The 9,766-nt window shown below is 30.5% G+C and overlaps 1 pseudogene; it reads right to left on the reverse strand.

The window, feature by feature from the left end:
• Positions 1-2,644: 2,644 nt before the first annotated feature.
• LOC125853801 (UDP-glycosyltransferase 75C1-like) lies at positions 2,645-4,089 on the reverse strand (annotated as a pseudogene).
• Between the last annotated feature and the right edge of the window lie 5,677 nt (positions 4,090-9,766).

A 9,766-nucleotide genomic window follows, 5' to 3' on the forward strand; every position in this document is an offset into this window, starting at 1 on the left:
TAATTCTCAAAACATCAAAATGTTCACAAGAACTTTTAGATTTTCATCAATATTCAACATTTCAATTTTTCTTTTCATAGACTTAACTGCCCAATTGGTACTCTCAAATCAAACACAAAAGAAGGAAAATCAATTGGACTAACTGGTGGCAATCCTGGTAACTTTATTATTTTATCCTTAGCATCATAATTTTTGAAATATTCAAAATAATATGTGAATCTATTTAGTACATCAAAAACTGTGATAGGTTTGATCCAAAGTGATGTAGATGGAATTTTTTTTTGCCACTAAACCAATCTGTTCCATAATAATAGTGAAGATGACATGTGAAAAAGGGGTACATTTATTTGCATTTGATTGAATTAAATTGAAAATAAATTTTGACCCACGAGACTTTCTTAATCCTTTTTTATTGAAACCTGATAGACTTGTGGTTAAAGTGACCTCAATACCTAAATTGATTGATAGTTTGGAAANTTATTATATTTTTAAATACATTGAGTTGTTATCTACTGTTTTAAATGCTTTATATAAACTGCATCTTTATTGTTGTTTTTATACTTATTAAGTTGAGTATCCATGTGTTGAGGTTGAGTTGAGTAGAGTTCAGGCGAGTATGTTTCCTTCTTTCCAAGTTCAAGCTTTTATGTTATGTTCAGTATTCTCCTTACATGCTCGCACATTCAATGTACTGATGCCATTTCGCCTGCAATATTTCATGATGCAGATACAAGAGATCAAAATTATCAATAGGCGCTTCGTTGATACCATAGCAGTTCGAGTTAGCTTTGGTGAGCCTCCTTGCTTTCGGAGGATCCCTTATTTATTTCTATTATTTCAGTTTTGTTAGGATGATCGGGGTCTTTACCCGACATCCCTCATAGTATAGAGGCTTCATAGATAGACAGTAGTAGTTCAGGAGTCTTTTTCATTTCCATTGTTAATGTTTGAGACTCGAGTTGCCTTCGTTTGGCCAGTTGAATGTTCTTATATATTTCTGAATTTATTATTTTGAGACATTCATGAGTTAAAACCTTACTTTGAAAGTTCTTTTATTGTTGAGTAAGTCTTCCGCTGAGAATTGAGTCAGGGCAAGGTTCGCTTGTGGACAACAATAGTTCTCGAGTGCCGGCCACGTCCAGGGTATAGGCTCAGTGCGTGACAATAATTCTCAAAACATCAAAATGTTCACAAGAACTTTTAGATTTTCATCAATATTCAACATTTCAATTTTTCTTTTCATAGACTTAACTGCCCAATTGGTACTCTCAAATCAAACACAAAAGAAGGAAAATCAATTGGACTAACTGGTGGCAATCCTGGTAACTTTATTATTTTATCCTTAGCATCATAATTTTTGAAATATTCAAAATAATATGTGAATCTATTTAGTACATCAAAAACTGTGATAGGTTTGATCCAAAGTGATGTAGATGGAATTTTTTTTTGCCACTAAACCAATCTGTTCCATAATAATAGTGAAGATGACATGTGAAAAAGGGGTACATTTATTTGCATTTGATTGAATTAAATTGAAAATAAATTTTGACCCACGAGACTTTCTTAATCCTTTTTTATTGAAACCTGATAGACTTGTGGTTAAAGTGACCTCAATACCTAAATTGATTGATAGTTTGGAAAATTGAAGATATTGATTAATTTGTCCTTGGCTTGGGAATAGTACTATAAGAACATGAGATTTTTTATTTTGTAAAGTTTTATGTTTTGGGTGGTGAAGAGAGAGGTATCCATGAAGGAGAATGATGATTTTGGGAAGGAGAACTTTGTAAAGGAAGAAAGTGTTTTTGTACTGACTTGGTTACAACTGATTAAGGTGACGCATACTTACACTAGTATGTAAATGGTTTTAGATATTGAAAAATCTAAAAAAATTATCATATTTCTTTAAACATCTACCTTAAATATTTAAGTTTTGAGATAACATACATTTTATTAATAAAAATATATCAAAAGATATTTTACTCAAACTTTCTTGAAGTTCTAAGAAGTATTTGGAATTCTTTGTTATACCAAGAATCAACTTTATTATTTAACAAAAAATAACACAAGAAATGCGTGAGTACTTTAGAGTAATAAGTAACAAAAAAACATAACGATAGCTAGTAGTATGCTTTATTATTAGATATAACGTGTGCTAACAAATTAGAGTTACAAAAGCATGACATAAGTACATATTCGATAATGCATAAGTACCCCTCCTAAACAATGGCTAAAGTCCCATTGACACACATTAACTTAATTAGGGTCCTATTATCCCTCGAACTAATTTTTTCTTACATTCGTGCACCTTTTGTGCTGATGTGACACCTTCAACCAAATAAATTTGTTATGTTTGTACACACGTGTGTAATATTTTTAAAAAATATATAAATTAAAAGACGCTTCTTTTTATAAAAAAAATTAACATAATTTTCTAAAAATAATTAAAAGTGAAAAGATAATAAATCAATGAAAAATTTAAAGTGAGGAAGAAATTAATATAATTATTTCAGAAACAAAGTATATTATTTCATTATGAATAATTTAGAAGAAATTCACTATTTTTTCTGAAACGAAGAACAAATTCTTAAAAAGACTAATTGATTACTAGCTAGTTTATTGAAGTCATCTATTCATGAGTGATTTAGTACTCATTATGACCAAGTAAAATCTCATTAGCAAAAGCCTTGAGATTCACACTTGATGTACCATTTTCCTTCATAACTTCCTTAGCTAAATCACTCCATTTCTTGACATTTCTTCTCAATTCTTCCCCTTCTTCACTGTCCCCCATCACGATCGTGATACATCTATTGAACTCATCTCTTTCCACGACACCTCCTTCACTAACATTAACTCTAACACCATTCTTCCAAACATCTTGAATGAGTTTTGCATTACAAACTTGATCGTTCCAGAGTGGACATGCCACGATAGGTACCTTAGATGCTATGCTCTCTAACGTTGAATTCCATCCACAGTGAGTCAAAAAACAACCAACAGAAGGGTGTTTTAGAACTTCTACTTGCGAGCACCAACTCACTATCTTCCCTTGCTTTTCAAGTTCGTCTTTGCAACTCAATTTGTTCTCCATCTTATCCCCGTCTTGTCCTTCCCTAATCACCCACAAAAATGGCCTCCCAGCAATCCGTGACCAATCTCCTCCATCAATTGACTTGATATTTCGGAGTAACTTCCAAATGCTATGTAGATAACTGATCCCTTGCCCTTTGAGTTCAACCAATCCATATAATTCTTCGAACTAATCTCAATCATATCAGCTCGAAAAGTGTTATCATCAAGAAATGTTGAAGGAATTGAAGGCCCAATTCCCACCATAGTCACATGCTTTAGAATTCTCAAAGCATCAAATTCCAAAGCATCAAAAGTGTTCACAAGAACTTTTGGATTTTCTTCACTACTCAACATTTCAATTTGCCTTTTAATAGACTTAACTGCCCAGTTGGAACTGTCCACGTCATCAAACACAAAAGAAGGAAAATCAATTGGACTAAGTGGTGGCAATCCTGGTAACTCTATTATTTTATCCTTAGCAACACAGTTTTTGATATAATCAGAATAGTTTGTGAATCTATAATAGTAAACATCAAAAACAGTGGCAGGTTGGATCCAAAATAATGTAGATGGGATATTAATTTTTTTGGCCACTAAACCAACCCATTCCATGATTATAGTGTAGATGACATGTGAAAAAGGGGTACCATTTTTTGCATTTGATTGGATCAAATTGAAAATGAATTTTGACCCACGGGACTTTACAGAAGAATAGAACATGTGAAAATCATCAACTGAACTTAGCTGGAATTTTCCATCATAGCCATCAGAGAAAGGAGCAAAGCTTAATCCTTCAACATTTGGGAGTTTTTTTATTTTACTGAAAGCTGATAGGCTTGTGGTTAAAGTGACTCCAATCCCTAAATTGATTAATTGTTTGGAAAAATGAAGACATGGATTAATTTGACCTTGGCCTGGGAATAGTGCTATAAGAACATGAGACTTTTCATTCTTCAAATTTTCCATGTTTTGGGTGGTGAAAAGAGAAGTATCCATGAAGGAGAATGAGGATTTTGGGCAGGAGAAATTTATTAATGAATAACACGTTTTTGAACTGGCTTGGTTACAACTAGTTAAGGTCACACATATTTATACTAGTAAATAGATGGTTCTAGATATAACAAAAATCTAGAAAATTTATTATATTTCTTTAAATATCTACCTTAACTATTAAGTTTTGAGATTTATATAAATATTTATTAAATAAAAATATATCAAAAGATATTTTACTCAAACACTCTAGAAGCTCCAAGAAGTATCTGGATTTATTGTTATTCCAAAAATAAACTTTATTATTCAACAACAAATTAAACAAGAAATGCATGAATACTTTATAGTAAGTAAAAAAAGAAAAATAATGATAGCAAGTAACAAAACAAATATAATGATAGCAAGTAGTATGTTTTATTACTAGATATAACGTGTGCTTACAATTTAGAGATACAAAAACATGATTTTTTTTCCATGTATCATCATTATTATTTAGTAAAAAATGCAATAAATGCATGAGTACTTATTCTAAGAAAAAACATAATGATAGCAAGTAGTATGTTTTATTATTAGATATAACGTGTGCTAACCAATTAGAGATACAAAAACATGACATGTTTGTTGTTTCGGGAATCATCATTATTATTCAGTAAAAAAATACAAGAAATGCATTAGTAGTTAAGTCTAAAAAAATGAAATAAAAAACATAATGATAACAACTAGAATGTTTTATTAATCATATTTATCATTCAGTAAAAAAATGACGCAAGAAATGCATGAGTATATAGTACTTTAGACTAAGAAACAAAACATAATAATAGTAAGCAATATGTTTTATTATCAGATATGCCGTGTGCTAACAAATTAAAGATCCAAAAGCATGACAAATATACATATTCGATTGTAAATTATTAGTTTTTAAAATATATTCAGAAACATGATAATGTAATTTAAAATGAGAATAAAAAGAAGAAAGCACATGAAGTAAAATATTCAACATATAATACATATATATTATCTATCTACACTATAGTGTTGGGTGAGAGTACTCAAGAATAGTAATTTTGTCAGCTTTGATGTTGAAATATGTGATTGAATATCTCATCTAAAAAAATTAACTTTTAAAAAAGACACACCTTTATTTACTTAATTATAAATTATGATAGTGCTTAGTTAGAGAAAACAAAAGATATAGAAATCGATTAAATACATTCAATTTTTTTTGTTGTATCAGTTTCATTTGGCGAAATGGACATGAATGCTCTTATAGTTGGATTGACCTTTTCACCAACCTTAATGAATAACAAGAACAAAATCCTGTAAAAAAAAAAAACCATCCCTAGTAAGATGACAAGGTATATTCACTTTGAATAATCAATCTTATTTGCCTTGTATCGCTTAAAATATATTTTCCACCGATCATAACAATTTAAATTTCACCTTCACGCTCATTACAAAATTTTGTTCCTTCAAATTCACTCTAAAACATCCGCATACTTATGAAATGCAATGTAGTGTAGTTAAAGAGTACTTTCAGAATGGTTTTGACAAATTATTAGGCACAATATTCATGTTCTTCATGTCTCTAACCACCGCGTCTCTCCACACAAAATCTTAAAACTTAACATTACATTTCATCATGACCTATCGTTTTCTTTTCTTCTTTACTATTCTATTCTACATACATAAGCTCTCTCATGTTCTTCTACTCTTTAATTGTTTGTGTTTGCTGTTTCGAATTTCAAATTAGCTATATCATCAACATTTATGGATTATTGAAGACAAGATTATTTTTTAGTTAATGGTTATGATTTATGCATATTGGGTTTTGGTTCAGGTATGAGGTGAAAAAAAAAATTCTACAATGTATTAAAGCTAGGTTTTGAAAAAACAATTTTTTAATTTGCATGACTTCCATTGAGTTTCATTTATTAGGATTTTGAAATTGTGATTTTTCATTTACTTTGCCTCTACTTTCTCTTTATATAGTAATGACTTGGTGTTGACAGTTATATGATTTAAAGATCTTTTACATCTCCTTTAATATATTAAAATTTGGCTTAATATATTGGCTAATGTTGATTTTTGTGGAATTTTCATTTATTTTTTTTTTAAAGAAAAGATACATATATAGATTAGGAATTAATTAGTTACATTCAATAAATATTTTTTACCGAACTAATTTCATTAGGAGAAATATACATGAATACTTTTATAACATAATTTGCATAATCTTTTCACCAACCTTAATTATAAACAGAAAAAAAATAAAATTGTGTACATAATTTTCATCCCTAATAAAAGATTACTTAATATTTCTCCGTGAAATACCATCTGAAAATGATAAATATATATAAGAAATTATTGATGAGATGTAGAGTTTAAATTGTATAAATTTTAAAATTAAATAGTTTAGCATGACAATAATTTTTTCATATTATCTTTCATATGAGCCTTTTTTTTAATAGTTGCCACAAGGGCAAGAATACAATCACAAAAAAAACTAAAAGGGTTGGTCCAATCAGATCAGTCCATACAAAGTGTATTTGACCTAATTTTCCATGGAAGGTAGAAAGCCATTTCTATGTACTAGATTAGTAAACTTGCATAGTTTCCTCTTTGATTATCTAGGTTTTTTCCACCCCTAGGTTTTCCTATATGGCGAAATGGGTATCTTGTTTGCCTCATTCCTGGTTTTCATTTGGAGATAAATCTAGAACTTCTTTTTTTCCTTTGTTTTCAATTTTTTCCTATTGTCATTTGATAAGTTATTTTTATCATGTTGATGAAGTTTATTTTTCTAAAATAATAATATGAATTAACTGAATTTTTTTTTTGAAAAAGTATTTCTCAAAGACACTCAGTTTGTCACAACTCGAGACTATCCTGTAGTTGTAACATGATGCTTAGAATCACAAGTGACCCAAGCTAACCCATGGTCTGGCATAACACTATGATTCATACAAATAATAACTGAAGATAACTTATGCAGAAGCTAAACTGAGATAAATCCAACACAACTTAGTAGTCAAAATAGAATTCATTTGAATAAATCATAAAGTTAAAACTAACGTGTAACTGTCTGGAAGTCTCTACTATTGGGACAACCCTCCAACTAACTCTAACTATCTGAAACTAAAAGATTAACATAATGAAACAACAATAGCTCTTTTCTTTGAAAGATGAGGACTCACTAAGCTCAGTTGTTGGGATGTACAACAATCATATTATTTGCGAGTTGGATACTGAGAGTATGAATCTACATTGTAAGACAATATAGTGCGAAAGAGTATGTGTGTAGTACTTTGAATATACTGAATATATATGAGATAGACACAATAATCTAACAACCTAAACATGATAAATCTAAGATGTTGAACTGAATATAAAGTTGAAATAAATTAGTTGATGCAATGACCAAGTAATAATTATAAGCATGTAACTAATCACCATTGTGCTGAGTAAACTAAAATACAAGGTCATCAAATATCTGAGACTGAATTGTGGAAGATATTATTAATCGACATACTCTATCTGAGCTAAACGGATTCCAACTTATATCCCAGTCTGAAGGGTGCTTTGCATTTTACCAGGGTACAAACATTATCTAATGTGCATCTGCTAAGCTAATGTCCAAAAAGGACTAAGGTGTCAGTCCTGGTCTGACGGGTGACCCTTAAAACCTATGTTTTCACGTACTACTGAAACTTAAGGATTGCTACTAAAGGTCTCAGTCTTAACTGACATGTGAGATTTCAACCATATGTCTACTTGGTGTTAAGTAATACTCCGAAATTAATTATACGGGTAAACTACATAATACTGATAATACTGGATAGCTCGATGCTTAAAATCTGAGACTAAATTATTAAATGTTTTATTTGAAATTATCATATACATGTGGAACTGAAAGATTGAAGGTACTACTTATCAGAATAAATTTTGTCATCCTAAATGAAGTATGTAATTTAAGCAACACAATTTTAAAGACATAGATTTTTCCTATTCGGAGGGCTTATGAAAATAACCATATAAAAATATTGAATTTTAGGTACAAACATGTATTTATGGGCTATAGGTCACTTTCCTAATTTTCTAAGTGAATTCTTTGCACTATACCTGTTCGTGCGAGATTCGTCCTTGACTCTTAGTCGGGTTTTTATTCATAACGACCGCTTATTCTCTTGTCTTGAGGATAAATTGAGTGTTATCATTGCATTATCAATTTTTATCTTCTCTTTTTATACTTCTTTAAAAATCATAGTATTTTTTATTTAACTTCNATACCTGTTCGTGCGAGATTCGTCCTCGACTCTTAGTCGGGTTTTTATTCATAACGACCACTTATTCTCTTGTCTTGAGGATAAATTGAGTGTTATCATTGCATTATCAATTTTTATCTTCTCTTTTTATACTTCTTTAAAAATCATAGTATTTTTTATTTAACTTCTATAATAGAACAGAAATTTCGTCTAAAATAGAAAAATGAAAAAAATATTGTTTGACTAAATAAGTTAATGTTGTCCTATAATTTGACAAATGAACAACTTTTCTAAAAAAAAATTAGTTTGAGAAAAATTTATAATTTAATAACCTTATAAACAGATTTTGATGCAAGTAATACAAAAATAATTAATAAAAATAAAGATATATTTCATAAGAGTTTCTAAAAATGAAAGGTTAATAGTAGAAAAAACCTCCTGGCAGTATGGAATGTTTGTAAAAAAGGTTAATAGTAGTAGACAATCAAAAAACCTCGTGGTAGGATTGAATGTCTGGCACGAGCAATGGCTACCTAACAATATAGCAATAAGAGAACTACTACATGGCCTGCTCCACATAAACGGGTGAGACCTCAAAACTGGAACATTCCTGTCCAAGTATGTCTAGGACGAAAGATGACCTATATTATTTGAGTTAACAAAAGTGCTAAAAAAACCTCCTACAATGTACCTATATAAACAGAGCACTAAAGGACAAAGCCACTTGAAGGCCTAGCCCTAATGGAGTCCTAACAACAAGCTTTGTATATCATTTTCTAATAAAAAACAATGTTGAAACCCCTCAATCAATAATTGAATTTACATGGATTTGGTCACTAAAAGGCCCAAATAAAATAAAATACTTCATTTGGCAGTGACAGCATAATAGAATCCTCACACCAGACTATCTAAGCAACTTTGGAATAGAAATTAGTAAGCTATGCCATATATGCAACACTCCTGAACCGATCACCCACATATTCCTAAAATGCGAGACAGTTAGGAAAATGTGGCTAGACTTGAGAGTTATATATGCAACAAATCATATTATAAATAATGGAGGGGGTGATTGTCTAGTTAGACTCAAAGAACTAAGTTTTCCCCTCAGAAAAACATCATTAAATTGGCAGGAACCGTACCCTTTCTACATATGGAACATTTGGAGGACAAGAAATGAGAACCACCATAATAATATAAGTACGAAAATAAGCATTACAAAGACCATAACTCACTCCAGAGAATATCTTTCACTAACTGGACCCTCGAAAAGAAGCATTACCCCAGAAACCACAAACATAAAATGGGAACCTCCAACAAAAGGATTAAAACTAAACACAGACCGTTCATCAATGGGTAACCCGGGGAGAGGAGGAATAGGGGGAGTAATTAGGAATATAAAGGGAGAAGGGATATTAGGCTATATGAGCAACCTTTATGCT

Source organism: Solanum stenotomum, chromosome 1, assembly GCF_019186545.1.
Source record: "Solanum stenotomum isolate F172 chromosome 1, ASM1918654v1, whole genome shotgun sequence".
NCBI lineage: Eukaryota > Viridiplantae > Streptophyta > Magnoliopsida > Solanales > Solanaceae > Solanum > Solanum stenotomum.